Source organism: Rhinolophus sinicus, linkage group LG05, assembly GCF_036562045.2.
Source record: "Rhinolophus sinicus isolate RSC01 linkage group LG05, ASM3656204v1, whole genome shotgun sequence".
NCBI classification, from domain to species: domain Eukaryota; kingdom Metazoa; phylum Chordata; class Mammalia; order Chiroptera; family Rhinolophidae; genus Rhinolophus; species Rhinolophus sinicus.
Window position 1 is genome coordinate 178260939 of NC_133755.1, and position 27762 is coordinate 178288700.

The 27762-nt window shown below is 46.8% G+C and overlaps 1 protein-coding gene and 1 long non-coding RNA gene across 5 annotated transcripts in view; one reads left to right on the top strand and one right to left on the bottom strand.

Annotated features, from left to right (window-relative positions):
• The window catches only part of PRKN (parkin RBR E3 ubiquitin protein ligase), a 1115215-nt gene that overhangs the window by 33205 nt on the left and 1054248 nt on the right, over nt 1-27762 (bottom strand). The window lies entirely within an intron of this gene.
• LOC141571732 (uncharacterized) lies at nt 12567-26895 on the top strand. Its single transcript, XR_012496812.1, has 4 exons — nt 12567-12984; nt 14104-15425; nt 20331-20497; nt 26027-26895. It is a non-coding gene; the product is annotated as an uncharacterized LOC141571732 (long non-coding RNA).

A 27762-nucleotide genomic window follows, 5' to 3' on the forward strand; every position in this document is an offset into this window, starting at 1 on the left:
TATTTTGTCTTGAGTTCAATCTGATAAATGCTACCAATTTCCTTAGTTTTTTTAAACTCATTTTTTAAAGCCTTTAAAAATTATACAAATAGGTAATACATACTTATTCTGTTGGTTCTTTGAATGCTATCCACCCTTATTAGATTTGATTAGAAAGCAATATACATGAACTGTATCATCTTAGCTCCTGTGAAGTTAGTTTTATGTGTCAACTTGGCTAGCCTATAGTCCCCAGTCAGCCCAGGAAATACTAATCTAGGTGTTTCTGTGAAGGCATCTTGTAGGTCTCCAAGGTCTATAATCAGTTTAATTTCAGGAAGAGATAAACCCAGAGAATCTACCTGGGCTTCATTCAATCAGTTGAAAGATTTTAAGAGCAGAACTGAGGCTTTTCCGAGAAGAGAGTCTGTCTGTGGACAGGACAAGAGCTTCAGACTGTGCCTGAGCTTCCAGCCTGCCGTCCTGCTGGCCTGCCCTGTGGATTCAGGACTTACGAGCAGCCACCATCACATAAGCTACTTCCTTGCAATCAATCTCTTTCTCTTTCTGGGTATGTCAATATAGATACAGATACATAGGTACCAATATATCTATATGCATTTATAGACTTATAGATCTCTGGGTACAGCTGAGCATGTCTATATAACTTTATCTCCATCTCCACCTCCACCTCCACCTCCACCTCCACCTCCACCTCCACCTCCCCTTCCATCTCCATCATTTCTAACTGCTTCTACCTTTCTGGTAGAACCCTAGCTAACACACTCAGCTCTTATAGAAAAAATTCCACTGTGTCAGTTTATTTTTATTAGGTCAGTTATTCTTTTGCAAAAGGACTGATATAAAAAAAAATCAGCATTTGAATTTCCTATATTGTTTGCAAAATTATTGTTCAAATTTCTTTCCATGTTTGTTTTTAATTCCAAGTGCCCACAGGACAATTCCTCTTAGAATTCAACAGCAGGCACAAGTTCATCACTCCCAATAGGGTGATTGCTTCCCTTTATTTGGCAATGAACATGGCAATCCAAAACATTCTTCTCTTTGGGATTAGTTACCTGGGAGGTTGCCAAACTTCTCGCTCAATTGTAATTAGCTCATCCTGGGTGCTTACGATGAGGCATACAATTTTAAAGCAACTATACAAAGCAAGGGTAAGTTCAACAGGACAGACCTTTTTTTTCTAATAAGTAATAGCCAAACCATTCTTACCAGTCAAGTCATATTTTCACCTTGCAATTAGTATGTGTTGAGTATTTACTTTTAGGATAAATAAAGTCTTGGACCGGGACAACATATACAAAATAACAACATATTGTAATACACTCAATCACATAGGAGATATTCCTATTTTTAAAAATCAGATATAGTTTAGTTTTTAAAGTCGAAACCTTGGAGTCAGAGAGTCCTGGAGTCAGAGACCCTTTTTTATCATTTATTATCTGTGTGATCCTAACCTCTCTTTGCTCTAGTGTTTTATTTTGCATCTGTAAAGAAGAAATACTACGATAATGGATATTTCACACAGTTTCTGGCAATAGTAAGCACAACAAATTTTTTTAGAGTTATGATGCTTTATAAACAATAAAACTATAGAAAAGTAAAGTGATAGTAAAACACCCTGTTAGTTAGCTAAAGCAATTCCCAATACACTGATCATAGCTATTGTCATGTGAAAGTTCTGATTGAAGCTAAGGGTATCTTTGGGAGCACAGAGCTTGTCAGCTGCCCAGAACTGCGTTTAGAAGGACGCTGGCTTCACGTTGCTTATGTACTGACTGAGGTATCCTCCCTGTCAATCCCCTGGGACAATCCAGGACAACCAAACAGCTAGAGGAATTGCCCATCACGATTATCATTCAATATCATGTCAGTAGAGAAGTCATTTGATTGATGTTTGAGTTTGATTTCCCATATGCTCAGAATGGAGACATTAAAAAAGAGATCTATGTATATATTCTCTTTGGAAACATGAAAAGGAATCAAATGAACAGCTTCCAATGCAATCAGAATATTCCAGGGGCCGCTGATCAATAAAGTTGAGAGCTAGTCGGTGCCTACAAGTAATGACCCTCAAAATGAGGGTTTGATCCCTAAAGTTGAATGATTTCAATATGAAAGCCCACATTTCTTTGTGCCTGTTTTCTGTCACGGCGGCATCTATGTTAAAAGCATTTTATTATGTGGCACTTATTCTTCCACGGCTCTGAAGTTCCATGTTAAAAGGACAAGAGAGAATCAAACACCATCTCAGGACCCTGATTATAGTCAAGGGAAGCATCAAAAGCATCACGCACACATTTGTACTTCTTTGGAAACAGAAATATTTTTCTTTTTAGGTGTATGACATTCCAGAAGATGGCAGCAGAGACATACAAGATTCAGCCTCAGTGTGTTAAAAATAGTAGTCAAAAGAGTAAGGCTCCCCATGGAATGGCTAAGCACTGATATACGCACAACTGGTTCTGACAAGACAGTGCCACGGAATGGAAACGGTGTTAGATTATAATGCACTAAAACACAACTTGGAAAAGAAGAAAGTCAGGTTATTTTCTTTCAAGTGCACAACATCTTAAAATCACAGAATCTCATGGTGAGAAGCAATTTTAAACTGTGCCATGCTTTAAATGCAAACAGACGAAGACAATCTTTTACACGTAATCTCCAAATGGCTGAAAATAAATCATTTTAAGGAGGCTGAACAGAGCTTAGTAGCTGAATTTCTTTGTATTTTTCAAATGCTATAGTAATCCTTGTGAATAGCTAAACAATGCCATCTAGATTCTCACAAAATACTGTGATATCGATCCTTCCTTCAACCCCCCAAATTATTTTGGTTTTAGGTTTGCTATCAAGAAAATGCCTTTACTTTCCTTGCTTTGATTTCCATTTTCATGCGAGCTCTTAAAAGAACTCTGAAAATCCCCTTTTCCTACCCCACCATCTATCTCATCAAATACATGTATACACCAATTTGATCTTTTGGTTGTGCAGAGTCTTAATTTATGCACCCACTGTGAGAACCAGCCGGTGGGAAACTTTGTTACCGTCTGTCCCCACACCAGGGATCTATCAGAGAAGATGAGAGCACACCAGGAAGAGACCAGCTCTTTCACACGACAATAGTTACTCTCAGCTCCGTCAACAGGGCTGACCTCAGAACCTGCAATCAAGAGAGGCGCCTAATAAATGTTCTAGGTGGCGAGGGTGGTGCTCTGCTGATGGCACTGCTGGGCACGGCACTGTCCACCTATCGTTACTGACAAAGGTATTTAAGCTGAAGTCCCACGTCAACATAGCGAGAGTTACCATAAACTTAAAAATGTTACCGGCCATGTATGTATAATATTTTTCCTTTTCTTTAACAGCTTTATTGAGATATAATTCACATAGTCATGGATTTAAAAACCATAGTTTATGCATTGTTGGAATGGAGAGGACAGGCACACAGCACAAATTCAAACGGAGAGAAAGGTCTAGTGAAAAATAAGTCCCCCTTCTTCCTTAGGCAGCTGCAATGCTTCCCAGAGATAATCACTGTCACCTGTTTGCATCTCTCTGGAAATTTTTAGGCATTCAAGAATGAATATGTATATATCCATACTTAAGACAAAAATGGTATATAAAAGATCTCATTACGTATTGTGCTCTGCACCCTGCATTTCATTGAGTACATTTACGGCGGGCTCTGTACGGTGTGTGCTGAGCGGCTCCACACTTCCTAAACAGCTGCACAATCGTCCAGTTGCTGGAAGTACCTTAATGCATTTGACCAGCCCCCTATGGAGGAGCACTTAGGTCCTTTCCAATATTTTGCCATTGCAAAAAAAGCTGCAGGGAACGTCTGGCTCCTCAGGTCATTTTGCACATGTGAAAGGTAATCTGTAGGATACTTTTCTAGAGTAAAATAGCTGCGTCAGAAGGCACACGGAGTTTAAATTTTGATGGCTTTCGTGAGCCTGCTCTTGGGTGGAGGAGGCCCTAGTCCCCTGCCCAGCAGTAAGGTGTGGGAAGACTTGTCCCCTCTCCTTTCCTCCCCTCCCCACATGCTGCGTGACCAGTGATGGCCTTTGTCAAACTCTGGCATGGAGAGAATCTCAAAGAAATCACAGCACTTTTGCTAACACCTTCTTTATCTACATCACAGACATGTCCCCGGCCAAAGAAACTACTCCGAGTCACGTCTGAGTCTTGTGCATTAAGGCTGAAGCAGGGTCAGGAGTGGCCTGTGGTCACTCCCAACTGTCATTTCCCTGCTCCTCCTGCCTGGGCTCCGTGACAAGACGCCTGGGGCCTGTCGTCCCCTTGTTCGTACTGGCCTGCGTTCAGTCCATTTGCTGGAAAAGGATTTTAAGTGACTTTTAACTCCATGGCTTTCAACAACTGACGGGCAACAATTTGGAGGTCCAGGTGAGAGAGGAGGAAACAGGAGACAAGGAAGCATGGGGTTCACCTGCCCATGGCTGTGTCCTGGGCCATAACTCTGAGCAGAAGCGGCTCACCAGGAGTCACCTGGGACGGCAACGGGCTGGGGACCCCGGAGGAGCCGTGACAGGTGTGACTGAGGGCCGTGATCCTTTCTCCCTAATCTCCCCGCTCTCTCTCTCTCTCTCTCTCTCAGTGGTAACCATTGTAAAGCATGATTCCCGTGGTGACGGTCCCCACCTTCATGACGTGCCTTTTCCCTAGAGGCTAACGTGGGATTTGGCCACAAGCTGGGACTCTTGTGATTGGATGATGAAGTGCTCACAATCCACGTTCACCTCAGCAAACTTCTTGTCAGGTGAATTCCTGCCTGTAACTGAGAATTCCCTTCAACGTCTCGCAAAGCTGGCACAGTTTTCTTTCAGATCAGCATTTCCCTGACCTGATGGAACATTTGGCTCCTTCCAGAAATGCAGCACTGGTCACAGAGTATCACATTCAACAGCACTTTCAAATATTGCCATTCATTAGTGGACCCATTCAAATATTGCCATTAATTAGTGAACACGTTTAAATATGGCCATTCATTAGTAAAATGCACAACATATGTCTTCTATAATTTTTAACTGGTCTCCAGTCCTTGTGACCTTATCATTTACAATCTGTAGCAAGGCACTAGACTCTGTAAAAATGATTACACTATGCCAGTCAAAATGTGAAATCCAAGCCATATGGCGGTTTGAGCCCAATTTGTCCCATGTGCCTGCGGGCATTCATCTGCTCTCTCACACGGCAGGGGAGGCTGAATGGTTCCCTTAAACACCTGGGTCCAACCCAGGTAAACTGGGGGCAGGGTCAGCTTTGGAAAGGGGCCAACCATGTGGCATTACCCCTGCTAGCACAACTTAGGGACTCTTGTGTTGGGAGGTTTTGCAGCTTGTCAATGACCAAATTATACATCCAACATTTATTGTGCACTGAGCGGTCTCATAGGAGCTTTGGGAGCAAACCTTTCCACACAGCCTCAGCCGTACAGGCCAGGGCAGTTCTCTCTGCAGCACTGTCTCGTTTATACACACTTCCGTCAAAATGTCTGTGTCTCTCTACAAGACTATTTTCACTTTTCTCCTCTCCTACGTGGACAGCATCTGTGTCTTATTCATCTTTGCTTCCTTGAGATTCAGGGTCTGCAGCAGAGTAGGTGCTCTGTCTGCTGCATGCCAGCGCCCAGCTCAAGGAGCTTATAACTCAGCTGGAGAGACAACGTTTATGGAAAACAAAGGAGCTGGAAAACAGTATGATTCAGTCTGCAATCGTGCGCTGAATTGTCTGCTGGTGGCAAGTCTGCAGAAACCCAGAGAGAAGAGATCGGACGGGTTGAGTTGGTGGAAATGGCATTTGCTTTTCTGCCCTTCGCGTTCCATTCCCTCCTCAGGCGCTGGTCCTACCATCAGGCCTACCCGTCACTGCTCTGCTAAGAAGTCAAGCTTTCTACCCCTTTCCCAACGTCCCTCCTACGCTGGGTGCTACCTGCTGCATGTTTTCATTTGGACAGGTTGCCGTCACTTCAAATTGAAGTCAACTCAACTTCCGACACACTTATTGTGGAACTGTTGGAAAAAAAGAAAGCTGGGACAAAAGGGCAGAAACTCAAAGAGTAACTTGAGGGGGCAAGAGTAGGGGACAGAGGGGGAGGGAGCCCCTGGCAGCTTCCTGAGCCACCCGCTCACCTGCATGACCACAACTTGCCATCCTGACGGGAGCTGCCCCATCCTCTTTTCCCGATTCCCTCATTCAGAGCAATCCCTTATGGTCCACTGTAAGCTCAGTGTAGACCTCAGATTCTCCCAGAAGCAGATCTTCCACCCCACAGCCTGTTAAGGACCTCTCCTGCATCGCCTGCAGCGCTCGTAGGGGTCTTGATCCTACAGACCTACACCAGTGTATTATTATTATCCGTTCACTCAATAGATGGTCAGCCCCCTGAGGGTGCAGGCCCCCTCCATCCTGTTTATATTGCCAGGGACCAACAGAGCAGTTGTCACATAGGCAGGGACGGACAGACCTTGGTAGAATGAAGGAGCGTAGCAGCTAGAAAAGGCTACAGTGCTGAGGCGCGAGGATAGTGCAGGGTCACGGGCACACAGCCAGGAGGAAGTCAGCCAGGAAAAGGAGGACCGAGATCACGGCATTCGGCCAGGGGAGTTCTTTTGTGACAACCATGCAGTTATTAGCCACGTTCAGAAGCTAAGGTCACAGAGATGATGGGATGGAGAGGGTGTCATGACAAAGGGATCTGAATTGGTTTGAAAACAGAAAAAGAAAATGAAGAGAGAGAATGAAGATGTTAGGAGAGAGGGTAGCAGTGGGAGGAAAGCCCCGGAGAAAGTCAAGGCCCGGGAAACCGAACACTCCCAAAGGGTTAGGGAGTGAAAGGACGAGGGCTGGTTTTTCAGGCTTGTGAGAAGGCAAAGTCCTCAGCCAGCAATTTGCTGATGAGAAGGCTGTCTGAGGAGATGACACCTGATCAGCGCGATACCAGTTGTCAATCTTCTGGGGTCAAGGACAAGAGGGGACGTAAGGACCGAGGAGGCCTGGAATAATTCTTGTCAATCAGGAGATGACACACGAGTTGAGCCCCAGCCACGCTGAGGCCTGGCTGATGTCGCGACACTGACCTCTGGTTCCCTGTCACTTCAAATGTGGTCCCCAGGCCAGCGTCACCTGGGAGCTTGTTAGATAAGCAGGATCTCAGGCCCCAGCCCAGAAGTGCTGAATTAGAAATCTTCATTTAACATGATCCCAGGTGACGAGGCGTGTGCACACCACAGTTCAGAAGCACTGTTCAAACTCACTTATTCGACCAGAATTTACAGGACATGTGCAGTGTGCCAGGCACCTGAGGGTATATGAAGATGCATAAAATAGAATTCCCAGGCTCATGAGTCACAGCTCACCTTTCCCCAGTTCCTTCCCTCCCCCTCCCCAGCCCTCCCTCCATTCAACCAGTATTTATTGCGCATGTACTATGTGCCAGGTGCCACGCTAGGCAGTGCAAATGGTAAACATGTTCAGCATTCTTCTTGACCTCACTGAGTGTATTGTATTCAGCTGTGTACTAATTGTCATGGACAAGGTTTGGGGAGCACAGAGCATGGGCACCCACTAGCCTGGGCAGTCAGGTTAGGTCTCCAGGACAAAGTGAAGGGTGCACTGACACTTGATTGAGTTTGGTCCACATGACAGGTCCCAAATAGTGTTAAGTCCAGTGTTTGGACAGTGTGAGTGCTCGGGGAGTTCAGGGAACTATGGCTCTTCTCTCCCTGGACCACTGAGCTGGGGCGGCCATAGGGAAGCAGGTAGGGTGGCTCCCAGGCCTGGGCTGGGGACTGGAGCTGAAGGCGTGGCCTGGTGGAAGGCTGCGGGACTCTGGTCGGGCGACTGGGGCAGGAGCAGGGGCTGCAGTGTGCAGGCTGGGTGCCCCAGGCAGCTGAAAGCTTCAAGCACCCACAGCACAGCCAGTTAGGGAGTGAGGCACGGGGAGAAAACAGTCACTTAGAAAATCAACTTTGGGTAGTGGGAATGCATTATATACTAGTAACACCCGGCAGGGATAGACTCTGCAGGTGAGGTTCTGCTGTGCTTTTCCTTTTGGTTTTGCAACCGTTGGCTAAAGCACACAGTCTAGACAGAGCTCTCTGTTAGAAATTGGCGTCATTTTAAATGTTCTAGGAGCCACATGAAGACATTAAAAAAGAAACAGGTGAAATAAATTTTAATATTTCATCTAACCCAATATATCCAAAATAGTGTTTTCGACACGTAATGAATATAAAAAGCGTTGTTACTTTATAGTTTTTTCCATTAAATCTTTGAAATATGGTGTGTATTTTACGCTTATATCACATCTCAGTTTGGACCAGGCACATTCTACGTGTTCAGCTGCCCCATGTGGCTGGCGGCTGCCATGTTGGACAGTGCGGTCCTAGAAAACCCTGAGTCTGAGGGATGCGTGGAAGAGGTAGACGGTCAGATTAGGTGCTCAGTGTGGTATAAGTAGGCTGAGGTGAGGTGGGGCACATAGAGGACGTAAGGGAATTAAAACTGTTCATGGAAAAAAATTCAATTTTTTTTCTGATAAAGATTGCTCTGTATTTTTAGCCTTTGAAAGGCCCACTTTGCACTGTGACGTAGGGAAGAGGAGCAGAATACAGGAAACCAGTCAAATTAGAGATAATGAGGTATGACCGTCCACAGGGAGAGAATTTTCCTGTCACACTCTGAGCTGTTTGTGAAAAGAAAGCCAGAAAACAGAACTGACTTATCTTTAATTTTCCTAGTGTCTCTGGGACCTGCCTGCTCCCTTTGTCAAATCTTGTACTAAGGACAGATAGCGTCCAGACCATTAATCATGCAGTGGACGTTTGAGCCGAGCTGCTGAGAACAAATATCACTCCTAATGTCTGCAGCAGCACCCTTTGTTTAAGTGACATTAGAGGATGCAATTATATGCATAAATATAAAGCTGCAGAAACCCACCATCGGAGGCATATTGGTTTGACCGGGTATGACTGCTGTCTCATGACGCAGCCAACCAAGGGGACTGGAGAGACACCTGCTCTTACGTGTGGAGGACCAGGCTGGAGCCCTCGTCCCACGATTTTAGCAACAGGCCTTTCACTTGCAGTAGTTTATGGACATCCCAGTGAACTAGGGAGAGGTCACCCTACTAAAGCCCAGCACTAAAGAGTGAATGACAGAAGTTGGAGTCGTGACTGGAGTGCAACCTTGGAGTTATGCACATACTAACAACAGAGGTGGAAACAAAGCTCAGAAACTTCTCGAACGCCTTCCATGTGCACGTCACCATACAAAGTTCTTGTGGGCACATGGCATGTGGGTTTCAGAGGCCTGTCATCCCCTATTTCAGGTTCTCCTGGACCTCGGGTGTTTTCTGCCGCAGGACCTCTGCCCTAAGTCATTACTCCTGAATGTTCCAGCTGAAAAGGGAAGAGATGAGGGATGGGGGTCTGAGATGGTCATTTATACCCAGTCTCCCAGAGCTAAGCCAATTAATGCTTCTGTTTGTGTTCCTAACACGTCTTTTCCGTGGCTCTGCTCATAAATAACGGTGGGGCATCTCCCACCTTATCCTACCCGATGGGCATCTGTGCCCAACGTGCAGACACTGGTGACAGCCCAACACTTAGAGAGCTGACCCCCTCTCAGGTACTGACAGCAGCCCCACCTTCCTCAGGGTGACTTCCCAGGATGGTGTTAGCTAAGAGAGTGCCGGGAGCGGACACCAAACACCCTCAGTGACCTGAGACGTGTTCTCTCAGCATCACACAGCTCGCGGTGTCTTAAAGTGCAAAAGAGAACGAGGCTTAGAAGGCTGTCCCCCACCTAAGTTTTTCTTTTCCTCCTAATTTTATTGCTTTGCTAAGGAAGGAGAAAGCAAGCTAATTACGTGGCAGTAAAGAGCAAGGACCTGGACCGTGGGTTTCAGAGCAGCTAAGCCAAGGCCGATCGCAGGGGGGCGAAATGAAATGTCATCTACTGCTTCATAGCCAACACCTTTTTGTTCTGTAGCACAAGAGACATCCATTCATGGGGCCAAATAACGATGAACAGAAGGGCGAGAAGGGTTCTCTGTGGGGCCCCTTTCCTTCCTCTTGGTTTGGCGACAGAGAACTTTAGTGCCATGGGGCCTGTACAGACTGGATCTATAATTTTTGTGGTGGAAGGCACCCCTTTCCTTCTGGCAGCCTTACTAATGTTGGGACATAATATTATTTTGTAATTAAAACATTCCCCAACACCTTGGGTTACGTCAAGCAGAATGAGCATTTAGTGAACATTTTTAGGGATAATTATAATGATCTAGTACCTTTTTCTTTGAAATCCTATGTTTTGTCTGTGACTAGAATCAAATTTTCAAGAGGCTGATAACTCATAAAGGAACCTTTGCTAAGATCCCATGGGGGAAATGATCAACTTTGGAATGCAATCATTCCTTCATGGCACAAGCACCTACCTGGTGAGAGGCTGGTGGTGCTGGCCCAGGGCAGGAGAACAGAGGGAAGGGCGGCCGCTGGGGTGCTCCATCTGCGAGAGCCACACCTGCACCCTCCCCTGCCGAGCTTCCCCCAGGCTCCTTTGCCCAGCTAACATGTAATGGTGGTACTTTGATTCTCAAGCAGGAAATCACTCTGGGGAGACTCCTTCCGTCCAAGCCTGGTTCTCTAGATGCTCACTGCCCTGTACCTGCCTGGTCCTCATCCCCATCGCCTGCACTGCGAGCTTCCTTGTCATTGATCCCTCTAGACCCAAGCCCCCCAAGGCGGGAGCCTAGTGGTGGTGCTCACCCGGTGGTCCCTCGGCTCAGAGCAGGTGCTTACTAAAGGTTTATTCAAGGAAGGAGGGAAGCGGAAAACCAGACGCCTCTGCAGACAGTTACATTCGAACGCATAAGTGCCCTGATGGGGGTGAGACCCTCACACACTGGGGAGCAGTCTGGCCAAATTCACAGCCTTCACAGCCCTGTGACACTTCAGTCTTGAAGGGAAAATCAGACTGAGATGAGAACAGGGCAAATCGAGCCACGATTATCAGTGTCAGTGAGCTCAACTAGAGCTTGAACAGGGTTTCTTATCTCAATGACCCTGACGGCATCAGTAAGTTCCAGTTAGTTAAAATCCAAAATTAAGATAACAGAAATGTGTCAGGACTACCCTCTGTGTACATTACCCATAATAACACACCTGCGACTCCGTGTTCAGAAAGACTTTTGTGCAGGATGAGGTGTCATGGTGTATTTCACTCCCTGCACAGTGACATGAGTCACAGGGAAATATTCTTCACCGAAGGCTCTGTGTCTAAGGAGTGACATGCTTATTCCAAATAAGTCACCGAAACCATGCAGATGGTCACACCTTCCCCTTTATTGCTACAGAGAAACCGACGCCCTCTTTCAAGTCAGCGCCAACATATTTCTGAAAAATCTAAGAGTCCAATGTCGTAAATACCGGGTTGGAGTTCCAGCAGAAAAGTATAATCTCCTTCGGATTCTTTAAAAAAAAGGAACTAATTCTTCTCCTATTGGGATGGTCTGACATAGGTTTATGACTTTTTATTTTCATTGAGGCAGGGAGGTTGACTAAATGATAAAAGTGCTTCTTACCATCTCCTTCTTCTCTGTGACTCGTTAACCCCGATACTGATTTATGCCCCCGAGTATCTCGCAGCCCTTTACTTCAGTACAGACCAAGAACAAATTGCATGGCTTGAAACAGGCTTTGTCACACAATGACAAGATTTACACTGGGATTGGGGAAAAAGGCCATTAATTGTCACTTGTCATTTGCTCTTGTACTTCTTTTTTACGACTGTAGCTTATTTGTGGCAGCTGCCGCTGGCACAGAGTTCCTTTACGCAGAAGTGGGCTCCCATAATCAGCATTTGGGGCTCTCGGGACATGAACAGGAACCAAGGGCCCCCCGGGCTCACAGCCGGACAGGCTCCTGTTCCCAGGTTCACACCACTGGGCGATTTAGGGAGTGGCGACAGGGGATTAGGAGAGTGACAGCAAATCTACACCTGCTGCTTTCAAAGTGGCAGTTAGTAGACTTTCTTTTTTTTTTTTTTAAGAAGACTTTTGTTCCTGTCAATTTTGAAAATACACTTCTGTTTGCTGGAGGAGAATGTTAAGTTAGTCTCAAGAATCTAAAATAAACATATATCTGAAACAGGTTCACATTGGGAATAAACCCACTAATTAGAAAAGCTAGTAAATAGTCTGTAGACAGGAATGGCTCTCATGACCTGTAGGTTTTATATTTTTCCCTACAAATACTTGCAATTTGATTTGATAGAATTCTTGCCTTTACAGTGAAATCTTCCCACTTAGTGTCTAATTCTCTCTCTCCCCGCCCCTGCCCCCGTCATAAAGTTCAATTTGATGCTTCCTGGAGCTGGAGCCTGCATTGCATATTTTTGCTATTTCTCAAGTCCATCAAAAATACAAGGTGGGTTGATTCCAAGTTCTTTTGCAGCTCAGTATATACAAACCTTTTTAATGCTTAAATCACTGTGACTTGATAGGGACCTCTTACTCTTGTTCTTTTGATCTGTGACTTAAGTCACACTTTGTAATGTTGGGGACAGCAGCATTTTGAGTGCAGTAACTTAGAGATCACAGCAAAGTGGCATCTTAATATTAGCTCAAAGGAAATTTTTTTTGAGGCTAGTGGCAATAAAGCGACTTTCAGTAGGCGATTCCCAAACTCCTTTATCCCCCAGTAATTTCCATTCCACTCAAGGAAAATGGATTCTCATCACATTCAGTGACGAGCAACGTTGACATTTAAGTGCAGCTTGTTTTTGTCGATCTGTGCTCCACACTGAGCCATGCTCAAAGCTATCAGCGGCATCTGGAATTTGCAAATCTGTAATCATTTTTCAGACAGCGAATTATGATGCCAGCACAATTACGACATGCCTGAAGAATGTGGAAATGCAGCTAGAGCGAAGGAAGGAGGTTGGGTGCTGGTTCTTCAGGTAAGGACAAAACTTCCTACTGCGTTGGGGATGTCATGGGTGTGGGCCGAGCAAGACTGAGGTTCATTTGATATTTTTGATAAAATGGAACTTTGGAGGAATTTAAATTTAAAATTGATTTAATGTAAATTATATTCATATAAAAGCCTCTATAATGAGTACGCTATGTCTGTCATCAAAATTTCTTTCTATTTTTATAAATATAGCTTCACAATGTTTTATACTAGGGAGAGTCAAACTCAAACCAAAACTATGACAATTTCTAAGAAATATACTAATGGTAATTATTAGTGAATCATAAATATAGAAATGCACTAACTTGATGAACAGCAAATAATACTGCTTATCATTTGGCAAAGGTGAAAAGAGGAGAGGATAAGGAAAGTGGACCAGCCCCAACCTGCTGGCAGGAGAGACCCCGCAGCGTATAGTTGTTTTCTGGGAGGTGACTTCACTGTACTGGATGGCTTAATTCTAAGATGACATTCATTGTAGAAAGCACCTTCAATTTAGTATCAACTTGACAAAAGAAAAAACGAAAAAACACTGCCATTGTCAACATTCTCATTGATTTAAAACATTATCCTGATTTCAGACATGTTAAAATATATAAAAATGTGCTTCTTAGACCTGAGGAAATGCTTGTAGGCAAAGCTTTAAAAACATGCTTTGACCCTCGAACTTTCTCCTCTAGGATTTTTTTTTTTTCTTAAAAATACATCAGGAGTGCAGCAAAAAAAATTAGGCCACAGGAAAATTGTCACCATTCTGTAAGACACATATTTAAATAAATCACGGCACATTCTCACGAATGGATGTCAAGTCACCATTAAACATGGCACCAGAGAATTGCAAAGATGTTTGTGACATATTGTTAAGGGGAGAAAACTGCTAACAGCGCATGGACACAAACCCATTTCTGTTAAAAAATATGTGTGTGTGTTTGTGTGTGTGTGTGTGAGTGTGTGTAATATACCCAGAAAGCTCTACAGCAATGAGTCAAAAATCCCGCCTCCAGCTACGTGGGATAATGGCTGCTGTCTTTTGTTTCCTGTTAGTTTTCTTACAATTTTCTGACATTATTAATGATGAGCGTGCATTGCTTTTGTAACAATGAAGACCCTTCTAGGTTTTATTTAACGAAGACACTTTGGCTGAATGCATAGCCTGGGGTCTCTCCTGGGGCTGACAAGACGTATGCCCTCCACTGGCCAGAAGGCTCAGCAAAGCAGTGTGGATGCACATTTAATACAGACGGGACCAGAGGAAGAAGGCAAAGTCGGGGGATGCTTTTGGCAGAAACGACTACAGGATTATTTTCTGTACCCATACAGCATCATTCGAGTCATCCGTGGGTGTTAGAAAGAATCCAGAGGTATAATTCACAACGATGTTGCTTTCCGTCACTTTGTTAACATAAAATATTAGAAAATGGCGAAAGACACCAAATCCAAAAGGGAGTGGCCTTGCCCATTTCCACACTGTCCCCACAGTAGGTCACACGCGTATGGCAGGTCTGCGGGTGCGGGACTGGGAAGTCAGTTTTCCAAGCACTGTGGTTATGTGGTTGAGACTACCCTTCAATACTATTGGCATTCTGGACAGAAAGAGAAACTCTCTCAGGCTCTCAGACCATTATGTGTTCTCCAATGTGCCAGGTTATAATGGCCCTACGGCTCCCAGAGGGAGACCTTCACGAATAAATCACCAATGGCACATGACAATGTGATGAGCTGCCGGTCATGAATATGCTCACGTGGGACGGACCTGGTCTTTTTTGGGGGGGCCCCTTTCCAAAGGCACAGACAGTGACTTTCGTACTGAGAGCACTTCTCAGTTCAAAGAAACCTCGTGTGCTTGCTGGATATTTTTAGATTGCCAGAAGGTTCAGTGGAATCACAAAAGGCTGTCACTATAAAAATGAAAGGAAGCCCCAACCTTGCTGTGGTGTTCTGCAATCAACAACAATCCGTGGGATAAGAGCTTAAACCCAATTTGAGATCACGTGTTGCAACGCCCGTTCTCTTTCACAGTCTGATCCCCCTTATCCTACAAGCTTCAGGATCGGCTTAAAGAAACCCACGCTCTCCACGGCCGTGTCCCTCTTTTTCATTACCAAAGTGCTTGCAGCTCCCTTGGATCAATAGAACTGTATGTATCTATATAAATCTGAGTAGCAGATCCATTCTCATAAAGTTTACCCTGTCTTGCTTTTTCAGCTCAGAAGCAGAACTGAAAAATATTTCAGGGAGTATTTGAAACAGGAAGATTAAATTCTGTCTTATGTGTATCATGAATAAAAGGGCTAAGCTGGCCAGCAATGTTCTTTTGGTTCCTGTGCCAGGATGACGAAGATCGAGGTGTAGCAGCTGGGCACGCTGTGGAGCTGCTGCGTCAGCAGCTTGGTGTGTCCAGTGCACTGCCCTTGAAGAGGTGGACAGGTCAGTTCCAGCACTTTGGGGTTGGGGGGTCAGGGGGTTGGGCAGGGACCGGTGGGGGGCAAGCAGCCTGGGTCACCATGTGGGCTGGGAATCTGACAGTGAGTGCGAGTGTGTGACAGTGGGTGGTGAGTGTGAGTGTGTGTGTGTGTGTGTGTGTGTGAGTGACTGGGTGGGTATGGGTGTGAGTATGTGTGTGGGAGTGTAAGCCTGTGGGAGTGAGTATGAGCGTGTGGGTGAACATGTGAGAATACGAGTGAGTGTGAGATGCATGTGAGTGGGTGGGTATGTGTGTGAGTACGAGTGTGCGAGTTGGTGAGTGTGAGTGTCTCACATGGGTGCAGTGTGTGCACGTGCACGGAGGCACAGCAGCCCCAAGTGTTTGTGTAAGTAGCACAGGCCAAAGAGCAGAGGGTAGCCCTTGAACTCAATAGAACAGGTGGCTCGCTGTGTCCCCTCTGGTGTGTGTCTGGGAGTGGTGGCTGGTGCTGCTTCTGCTCTAAGCCCCACTTTCACCGACTGCATTCAGTGTTTTGTTCACTTCCTGGCCGGGAGCAGGCACACACCACCCTGTAGCTATGAGCAGCTGCACATGGCCTTTCAGTGAGACTGGGGTCCCCTGGACCAACTGTGAGTGTCTGCCTGAGGCCCTGCTCCTGTGCTCTGAGGAGCCCTGGGTCCCCGCCGGCCAGCTCGGCAGCTCGCGAGAGGGGAAGAGCAAGCAATTTCCTACTCTCTGGCGCTCCTCAGGGCCATATGGATGGAAATGAGGAAGCAGATGGAGCTGGGGGAAGTGCCACTGTACAGGAGGGCGGGGGAAGCGCGAGGAGACTTGGTGAGTAATTGGGAGGGACTGGAGGAAGTGCCGTTGGAAATACACCACCTATTCTCATGACGGGTCTGGATGTCAGTAGCACCACATAAAGAACATGAATCGAGGAACTAACAAAATGTTTAATCCTCAGAAAGATTTGAGATTCCTTAAAACAGAACAAAAGAAAAAAAGCAACTTATCACCCACACATAGGTCCATCCATTCCATCCATCCATCCATCCACCATCCATCCATCCATCCATCCACATCCATCCATCCATCCATCCATCCATCCATCCATCCATCCACATCCATCCAACACACCTGCCTGTGAAAGCAGCATCCACCCTGGGAACACGTCCTTCCTTCCTTCCTTCCTTCCTTCCTTCCTTCCTTCTCCTTCCTTCCTTCCTTCCATCCATCCACCTGTCCATCCATCCATCCATCCATCCATCCATCCATCCATCCACCCACCCACCCACCCACCCACCTATCCATCCATCTATCCATCCATCCATCCATCCATCCATCCATCCATCCATCCATCCATCCACCCATCCACCCACCCACCCACCTGTCCATCCATCCATCCATCCATCCATCCATCCATCCATCCATCCATCCATCCATCCATCCATCCATCTATCCATCCATCCATCCATCCATCCATCCATCCATCCATCCACCCACCCACCCACCTGTCCATCCATCCATCCATCCATCCATCCATCCATCCATCCATCCACCCATCTATCCATCCATCTATCCATCCATCTATCCATCCATCCATCCATCCATCCATCCATCCATCCATCCATCCGTCCGTCCGTCCATCCACCCGTCTGTCCATCCATCCATCCATCCATCCATCCATCCATCCATCCATCCATCCATCCATCCATCCAACACATTCATACTGAGCATCAACCATGCGTCTGTTTCTGTGATTTGTACTGGAGATAGAATGGTGGTCAAAGACATGCACTATATCTGCCCCCATTCAGCTTCCTGTCTACTGGACTAGAATATCTCAGGGTTAAGCTTTCTTCTGGCAGCAATTAAGCTTTCTTAGGCCACTGTGGAAGCTGTGTTACTTTCCCAAGCACCTAAATCACAGGAGACCAGGTGAGGACACCTGAGGAGAGGACGAGTGTGTCTTAGGGCAGCTCTGCCCTTTATTGTCAGAAGCCTGTTGTGCCTCCTGGATGGTGGCCTCCAAAGTGTGATCTGGAAAGTCCATGCAAGACTCCCCATCACATGCGCACTCCTGTCCCACTGCCAGGGCCCTGCCCTCTGTCCTTTCCTTTTTCTCTGCCCGAGTCTTCTTCCACTAGAAAAAAGTCCATTTAAAATTCATTAGTCCTCCCTTATCTGCAGGGATATATTCCAAGACCCCCAGTGGATGCCAGAAACTGGATAGCACTGAACCGTATATGTGCTGTATGTTTTTCCTACACACACACGCCTATGATAAAGTATAATTTATAAATTAGGCCCGGGAAGAGATTAACAACAATAACTACTAATAAGTAGGACAGTTATAATAACACACTGTAGTAACAGTTAGATGAATGGCTTAGGGGCCATTATTGAGCCAAATCAGGGTGACTGGAACACAAGGGTGACTTGACTCCACAGTCGATGTGATAACTGAGGCGTCGACTAAGTGACAAACGGGGTCTTAGACCATGTGACGCTGGACAAAAGGTGCTCACCTCTGGGTGGGGCGGAGCCGAACAGCCTGAGACTCCTCACACCACTCAGAACGCCTTGCGATGCAAAGCTTATGAATTGTTCATTTCTGGAATTTTCAACTTAATAGTTTTGAACCATGGTTGACTGTGAGTAACTGAAACCACAGAGAGCAAAATCACAGACAAGGGGAGATGACTGCATATATTATAGAAGAAGGAATGGCAGTTTTAGCAATTCATCAGCGTATCAACATAGGTTAACTGAATGAATTCAGAAGGCCCAGGGATGTGGCCCGGTGGGGACAGACCCCAAGGTGGGACATGCAGTGAGAGCTGGGTGAGAAGGCCAGGGGCTGTGACACCCTAGGGCAAAGGAAGCCCGCAGTAGAACGTGCCCTGCGGGTCTCAGGGCCACCTGCAGCCTGGCCATCCACCAACGGGCAGGGGCTTTCTATTCATGGCCTTCCTACTAGTCAGGCTGAGAAGGGAGGCGCGTGGGCATTCCTGGGACAAGGATAATGCCAGACGAATGAGTCGTGGAATCACCCCAGCTCCGAGCAAGTCAATTCAAGAATGTGCCTTTCATTACGAGGCAGGGCTCCCTGAGAGGGAGGGCGTTAGCAGCATGAAGGCAGACAGGGTGGGCCTCACCTAGTCCCCTTCCCTTTCCTCTCTCTCTCCTGTTGTCTGGGGGAGGGAACTGAGGAGGCAGAGGTAGGAAACAAAGACAAAGACAAAGACTCTCTAAGGGGAAGGGGAGGGTGGGCGATGACAAGGAAAGGGGACATCGAATCCTTCACAGCGTTTTCCAAGACGAGGTGGGGAGGACAGTGAAGGAAGGGGATTGCTGGAAATTAAAATTCCCCTTCACTCTCTTTGCTCCAAATGCCCCTGGGGCACACACAGTTACCTGGGCTTCTAAATGTCTACAAATGGGGGTGGTGGAGGCCCAACGCTAAGTTCTGGGTCTCTGTGTACAATTAGCAAAGCAGGGCCTTTCCAGCACTGGGTTCCATGTGTCATAGCTGCACATGACGGGTGTGGATGCCCAGCCTGCTGTGCTCAGGGTCTGGTTGTGGACGGAAGCAGTTAGTCCTTTCACCTCCACCTTAGTACTGCTCGCCTGATTCTGCTGGAATGAACTGGCGTCTTGTTCAAGTAGGTGCACTGCCCCAGACAGTCCCAAGTGGTCCCCACAGCTTCTGCTCCAACACCCTGATATGCAAAACAGCGCTCTGAATCGCTCCCCAATCTCCTATTTGAAGCAAATAACTGAGTGTGAAAATCTTACTTAGAAGTCTAGCTATGCAGTTATTAACTCTGGCTTTTTGGCTAAGACTTGTTTTGAAAAACAGAAAAAGTCAGGTAATTGGGTTTTATTCTTCTGTGAAATGGTGTTCTCCTCAGTACTTCAGATCTGCTTTACGTAGTGTGAACACAGTTGTTTATTTTATACCCAGTGAGGTCATCTTTTCCTGATGAAGTACAGGCTCAAACAGCAGGAAAGGCACGTGACTGCCTCCCTGCCCCCCCGCCCCCCAGCGGTCTCTGTAGAGGATGGCGGGGGAGGCCCAGGGCCTGGGGAGAGCCTTGCCAGAGACCACATTATGCTTGGCCTGTAAATTAATGGGTTTCCGTCTTAAATACCAACTCCTACCATTCACAGAAAATTAAACTCATTTTGAAAAGGAGCTAGGCCCATGAGCAATTTACTTTCTTCTCCCCAAACGGAGTTGGCAGCTCCTCAGAGGGCAGGATGCAGAACCCGCTGCCACTCTGCAGAGCCAGGTGCCTGCGTCACCATCCACGTCACCTGTTTCTTACATGACGGCAGGCGTGGCCTGACGTACTGTGAGTACATCATTCACATGGCTCAGTGACAAGGCCGAGGTCTGAGGTCCAAAGGGACAGGCAGCTCGTGTCAGCACTTGGGAAGAGCTTTACGAACTCACTCAATAAAAAAACGCCCAAAAGGACACGAAAAAGGAGTGATCACATGAGTCAGGCCTACTCGGTGCCAGGAAAATCTTCCTGAATCCTCACAGTAACCGTCCCGGACGCAAGCGTACCCAGTTTTTCCTTTAACACATTTCCTAGATGTGGGCAACTGAGACTCAGAGGTTATGGAGTTTTTGGAGATCATATAGGTAGTAGGTACGTGATTTAGCTTCGACTCAAATCCAGGTTTGCATGGCTCCACAGTAACGACGATGACGACACTAATGTTTACTGAGCAGCTACTACGCTGCAAGCGCTGTGCTGAGCCCTTTACCTGAATGAACGGAGGGAACCCTCAGGTGAGCCCTGGCCCTGCGATTCTCTCCAGCAGCAGATCAGCGACCTCAGCACCCTGGCGGGTTTAAACTTTCCTGCTCTCTCACCCCTCATTTAATCCTTCAGGAAATGCTGCTGCCCCTTGGATCTACGCCACACCACGTCCTGTCCCTGCACAGCTGGATCTACGCCACACCACGTCCTGTCCCGGCGACTGCACCAGTCCGGCGTCTCCCAGAGACCACCTGCCCCTGCACAGCTGGACCGGACAGCTGCTGGAGCAGCACTTTCAGGTTCCGCCACTTTTGCTCACACCCTCCTGTGACCCCTCATTTCTCTCAGTGAAAGCGAGGTGTCCCTCCCACCCCCATTTCCTTTCTCCCCATTACCCACTTGGGCCCACTGCTACTGTGCTCTTCCAGAACATGCCATGGGCTCCGGACCAGGCGTTGCTCCCTGGGCGGCCTTCCTCACCTCCTGGGTCTCTGCTCACATCGCACCTCAGGTTCGTTCCCTCTGACCTCCCTGCTTTACGCTGCAACCTGCCTTCCCCGTCACACCACCCCAGGCACCGCTGGCCCCTTCTCCCTCCTCCTCCATTTCTCTTTCTGTGGTGATCATTGTGCTCTAATAGGTGCCGACAAACCACGCTAGAACATTCTACTGGCGCACAGCCACGCCCATCCGTTTGGCCACGGTCACACTGCAGCCAGCGGCTGACTGGTGCCACACTGACCAATGGCCTTCAAAGCCTCCACTGTTGGCTCCCTCGCCCTCTACAGAAAGAGTTAGCTAACTCTTAACACCTGGATCACATAATTATTATTCCCCTGGTAGAATGTAAACTCATGAGGGAAGCGGTCTTTGTTTCTTTCGATCATGGATGTATCCCGAAGCCCTAGATCACAGGTGGCACCCGATAGAGATTTATCAAGTCAGTGTGTGGAGGAGGCCCGAGCCGCTAAACACTCACCCAGAGTCGCTCTCGTGACTGGCCAGTCAGCGCCAACGCCCCCTGACAGCAGTGGGGAACCACGTGGAGTAAGTCCTGTCCTCCCTCCCTACCCCACCTGCTGCTGCCTCCTTGGAGACAAGCTTCCTTGTCAGCTTTTAACAGCTGGATAGAACAGCTATGTACTGCCTCTCAGCCCTGAATCTCATCAATACAAGCAAGGAAGAATGCCCTGTGCCTCTGACCAGAAGACAGACCAAGGCTTCTGCACAAGTGCTGGTGACTTGAACTCCCCGCAGCCTGACAAGAAAACACCAAGGCGCCACAAGGTCTGGACGAGGGCTTGAATTTGGATTTTTTTTTTTTAATGTTGTGGTTGCCACTATCATACCCTGACACTGCTCTGGAGGTTGTCACTGTCACCCCCACCCTCCCATCCCACCTGTCTGGGGGCCTTCCTTCTTTGAAGATGTCCTGACCTAGGTGTCCAGCGGGAGGCCCTGGAGAGAGGTCAGGACGCGGTGTGGTGCTGGAAGCCATCTCTACAGGGGAAGTGGCTAAGGCTTTGGGATAAGCGCGCCAAGGAAGACAAGGAGCAAGGCTGAGGAAAGAACGAGGGGAGATGGAGTCAGCAGGCTGTGCGAGGGATGGCAAGGCTCACTCACTTTGAGCCTGGACAGCAGACAGCCCATGGCTCCCTTTCCAGACGCTGGTCTGGTGTGAGGCTAGAACATTCCTGGGTATCCACCACGTTTAGGTGACTGGTTCCCGAAGGCGTGTAAAAGTCATCCAATGACTTTGTGACTATACTTCACTGATTTCATCTGACTTAAGTGTGTAAGTTACCTCTCCACACGACTCTGAGAATGAGATCTGTGTCTTACAAGGAGGAAAGGGCACGGGAACTCATTTGTTCTGGGTGACACCGCTATTGTTTCCTGTAATCATCTTAATGATCCTGCAAGCCAGGCACTTTCACAGATGAGACTCAGGCTAAACAACTTTTCACAAGCTGTTGGAGATCTGGGCTGGCAACCACCCCTCCCTGCTGCCCCACTGGGTGCTAAGCTCAGGATACACACTGGGTGTGAATGACAGCTTTTGTAAATCAACAACGCCCAGCAGTTCCCTAAGTACAAGACCCCAGGCACGTCTGTGCCAGGAATAGAGACGGATCTACTTGCCACCAAAACCCAGTCCTGGGATGCTTTCCACCTGGGGTCAGTGACACTGGAACCACAGGATTTGGACCCAGGAGGGTCTGAGTCCCGGGGCCATGCTTTTTCTACCCCACAGGTTCTGTGGCACCCAGCATGATGTCACAGCGTGACTCTCCTGGACCAGCTGTTATCCTCTCCAGACTTGCTTATTCTGAAGAAAACTAGGATAGGCTGCAGGTTTCACCGATAATGTTGACAATGCCATTTGAAAAGGCATCATTGCATATCAGTAAACATATTTAGGCAACAATGTTACAGAAAGGGGAAATTGACTTTAGAAATATTAATATGTAATGAGCTAGACAAATAGTGTTTGGAGCAGTCTCTGCCAATCTGTTTAACCAACGTGGAGAAGAAAAACAGGTGACTCAAGCCAAACATTTTTACTTGGCACTTGAACTAATCACTTGGATCAGCTCTGACAAGCTCATTTTTATGGGAAAAAACACAACAATTTTGGAAGAGAAAAGAGCAATTTTCATACCAGAAAGTGAATTTGTCTATGTTCATGTATCTGCCTCTACATAGTTTGACTTCTGCTTTTAAACTCCGCTGTTGGCTCTTTGCTCCCTAAAATCAAAACACTCGGCATTATTTTGGGGATCCTACACCAAGTGAGAATGGTAGCTTTTCTTAGGGAGTAAATATTACCATCCTCAACCAGTAGGTGTCACTGTTTATTTGTCAGAAGGCAACCGAAAGCCAAGGCGATTGCCTGGGCTAAAATAACAAGCATGTTTTCTGGAAATAAAATAACCAGTAAGGACTAGGAAAGGATTATTTTCTTTCACAGGTGTCTCCAAATCAAAGCTGAAGTGTGAACAACAGTTCACTCTTTCCCTGGCCTCCCATGTAGTATTTGTTTCTAGAACTTTAGCACCACTGTAAGAATTCCTTCTGCACCATGTGTGGACCTTGGCGCTCTCTGCCTGACCCTGTAAACATTTAGTGGTTGATTTTGCTTATAAACGACATTGGCATTTCCAGGTACAGGCAGTGGAGTTTTCTAGTCTTTCAGCATAAATTGGAAAATGATACCTACGGCTGCCTCCATAGAAACACCCCCCAAATTCACAAATGAAACATTAAAGAAACTCTAAAAATATGTTAACTGCAAACACATCATTTACATCAAGGATACAGAATTACGTATTCACATACTAACTGTTCAATAAATAAATATATACGTAATGAAAATAACAATGGTGATCCTTTACCGAGCATAATGCACTGGGCAGATTGTTACATGCTTTGCATACATACCTCACTTAGTCCCCCTCTCAAATGCCCATTTTACACACGAGGAAACAGAGGCCTAAAGGAGACACTGATGTCTCCTGCCCCAGTGGTGGGAAGTGAGTGACACAGGACAGACCAGATGATTTTTGACCGCAGAACCCAAAGTCCTAACCACCACACAGATGACCTCTCCTCTGACTTTTGTAAGAAAAAGTATTTGATTCTGTTTGTGACAGAAAGAGTAAACTGCTAAGTGGACTCAAGTTCCAGCTCTGGCTCCCCCACTCAGCCTGCAGTGGTGCCAGTCATGTGCTCAATGGCTGCTTCTACCATCACATGCAGGGGGGCGGGGGCTGCTGTGGGGGTCAGGGTCCTGCGTTCCCAGCACAGCGCCTGGCAGGTACAGGCTCAAAACCCGACTTTTAAAATCAAACAGATAAATCGCCATGAGCGTGCAGCCAGCACCCTGTCCTCACTGTGCGGTGGGGAACAGGGGGTCCATCTTCAGCAGTTTCCGAAGGTGCTGGGATCGGCCCCCACCACTGACAACAGGGAGCCTTTAGGGACACTTCCACCCTTTGCTGGGAATGAACCCCTGTGAGCCCAGATCCGGGACTCCTCAGCCTCGACTTCCAGACTTCTAAAGCCTGCGATTCCCTGCTTTTCCATTTTCTCCTGTGTTGGGCCAGACCGCAGGCGTTGGTTTGCCTCAGTTTCCCTGTCTGCAGACTAGTCAACATGAGTGCCCTCATCGTACAGAGTGCTGGTGAGGAGAAACCAATGTAGAGTCTGCTCAGACAAAGCAGGCGGCGATCAAGTAATCATACCAGTCTAGTTACCAGCTTCTCTGAAGATAAGACACATGAGTTTGCCAGCGTCGCTATGAAAGGAACCACGTGGAAGGCAGCAGCTGACGGCAAAGCACCACCAAAACAAACAAAAAAAACAACTGAGAAAGCAAATACAAAACCCAATTCCAGGAAAGTTAACTTTATGCCCATCCCCTCTCTTTCTTTGACTAACACCTGTATCTTCTGCAAATGCTTTGTGTTTACACTCCAATTTGTTGCTTCTTTACTATTTTCCCTTTCTCTATATTGAAAGAATTATGGAAAAGGAAGACATTTAAGAAAGAGAAGAAAGAAAGAGAAAGAAGGAAGAAGGGGGAGAGAGGGCGAAGAAAGGGGAGGGAGGGAGGGAGGGAGGGAGAGGAGAGAGGGAGGGAGGGAGAGAGAGAGAGAGAGAGAGAGAGAGAGAGAGAGAGAGAGAAGAAAGAAAAAGGAAAAAGGATGAGAAGGTCCAGGAGGTAGATGCGTTACATTTGTAAAACTGCTTCTAGGCCGGCAGTTTCTAGATGCGAAGCCGTGCACTGGCCTTGCATCTGTGATGTCCATAAATGAGCAGGGCCCACGACAGCCCTCTTCCTGTGCAGCAGACATCAACTGCCACATCACTCACAGCATGTGGAGCAAACCATGCGCCCAGCTGGGCACACATTCAGACATTTTACTTGTGGCTTTTAGGACGCACTTATATTTCCTATAAATCCACTCACATCTCATCTCGTATTAAGTGAGGGATGCACGGACCGCGGGAGGCCTTGATCCGTCAGCAGCAGTGGCGCTCTCAGAACGGACCTGACAACAGCGATGGGTTTGCGGATACCAGCATCTTTAATTTACGACTCCCTTGCGTGGGTTTGCTTTGTCGTCCTCATCTGAGAAAATGTGGCTCCTAAATGAACAGTGGGAAATCAGAGTCCATTTTTCTCGTCTAGTGTCTGTAGGTTGTCATCAGGCCCCTCCTTTGCTTTCCATGTTCAGGGTGTCAGGGTAACACTTGATAGACTCAGCTTACGTGTGAATATTAGCAGGTGAGGACTGCCATTCAGCTATGGGCTGTAACCATCTGCATCCAGTTTGGGAAACCTCGCATGTTTATTCATGCACGAACACCTATTTGAATGGGGGATGGTCTGTGTTTGCTGGGCTTTGGAATGTGGACAAAGTACATCTTACAATTCCTGATTTGGGGCCAATGACAAGGAAAACACTTACAGATAGATTCTCTGTCAATCCGAGTCTGGGATTCATAAAGTTTGCTGGTCTCAGTGTCAAGCTGCCTCTTTAGAGAAGCCTCTCTGAGCCCTCCTGCTAGAGCAGGCCCCTCCCATGTCCCCACTGCCCACCAGTCTTTCACTGCACCCTCATTATTCCCGCAGGGGATGTCATCTGTCGCCACCATTGGTCTGTAAGAGGGCAGGGACTCTGTTTGGGTTTCATTATTGGGTATCTATTGACTAGGAAAGTACTCGGCACACAGGTAGTGCTGAATGAATATCAGTTGAATGAATGAACAAAATTTGTGTTAAGTTTCTGTTATTTTTTTTTTTTATTTTTATTTTTTTTCAGTCTACAGACTAGATATGCACAAGCCAGAGATGGTCACTGAGAAATCCTGAAGATGGTGTGCAGACGGGAGGACCGTATGGAGGACCGACCAGGACGCCACTAATTTCCCCTAGAGAGTAATTATAGCCCGAAGACCACATCCTGTACCAAATGGGGAGTGGAGGACTTGGAGGGGATGCAGACCTATCCACCCAGAACAACCAGAGTATCGGAGGAATGAAAGGATCTAGGAATGAACTGTACGGACTCGCGAGTAGCTGGGAGGGCCTGGGTGATACGAAGGTGCCCACACCTTGATTTTGGAGACAATTGCGAAGAGCTGGGAAGAATGTCTTTGCTAAAAATGCTCTGGGAAGTTGGACTGCCTTGTGGGAGGAGATTGCGGGAGTTTCTTCGTCTAGAAGTATTTAAGGAAGTAGCAGTAAATTCCCAGCTTAATCACAGGCAGGCATTGAGTAAGGGATGCCTCAGGGTTGCTTCCAGTTCTGTGAATCTTTGGGGAAACTAACAGCTATTGAGCACCTATCTGCTGAGGTAGGCATTTCTCTCTCTTTCTGACACACACACACACACACACACACACACACACACACACACACTTTAACAGAGGAGGAAACTGCAAATTGCATTCCTGAGCCGTTAATGTGGTTACGTTTACCTTGCTAGTAAGGGGCAGTGCTGGGATTCAAACAGGCTGGTTTGATCAGAGCCCAAAGTCCTTCCACTGAATCGTGTTGGCAAGTACAGGGTGGACTGTACCCATTACCCGTGGTTCTGTGATCCACGGCCTTGCTTCCTCTACACCAAAACATGGCCTCTGAAGCGTTACCACTGCCTGTATTATTAATAAAACCCTACATGAAAGTTCACGAGATTGGTTAGTCCCTTCTACCACAACTGGTCACAGAGTCTCAGTGGCTTATTTAAAAGGCCTTGGGACCAGTGTCAGGGAGAGATGGCTTAGGTCCATGGTTCCCTATGTAACCAAGGCTGGTCTCATTTGCCCTCACCTCTCGAGGTCAGACCGCACAGAGTGATTCAGTCCACTCGCTTTTCATTTTTGATCAGGGCTGGTGGCCACGGCTACCCCACTGCGAGACACGGCAAAGGGGATCCCTCCCAGTGACGTGCCTTCTGATGGAGGCCAAATGGCAACTGCATTTAGGACAAACAAGTTCAAAAAGAACTATGAGGAGACTAATTTGTCTAAATACTCATGATTTCCTGCTCTGTAAAACATAATCTAGATAGAGCCACAGCCAGGCCATTAGTAACCCCCAGTCACATGGTGCCTATGTCCCCCAGGGGGTGAGCTTAGTGGTCTGTCCCACCATCCTGCTGAAGACGAGTCCCTGGTGTCAGATCCAGAAGTGGGTATGAATGACAGTAATATGCTCCCAAGTTGGATAAGGGGTAATAAGGAGGGGTGACAGCTACCGTGTTTCCCCGAAAATAAGACCCAGCCAGACCATCAGCTCTAATGTGCCTTTTGGAGCAAAAATTAATATAAGACCCAGTCTTATTTTACTATAATATAAGACTGGATCTATAATTAATATAATATAATATAATATAATATAATATAATATAATATAATATAATATAATATAATATAATATAATATAATATAATATAATAATAAAACATAATAATATAATATAAAATATAATACCTGATTTTATATAATATAAGACGGGGTCTTATATTAATTTTTGCTCCAAAAGATGCATTAGAGC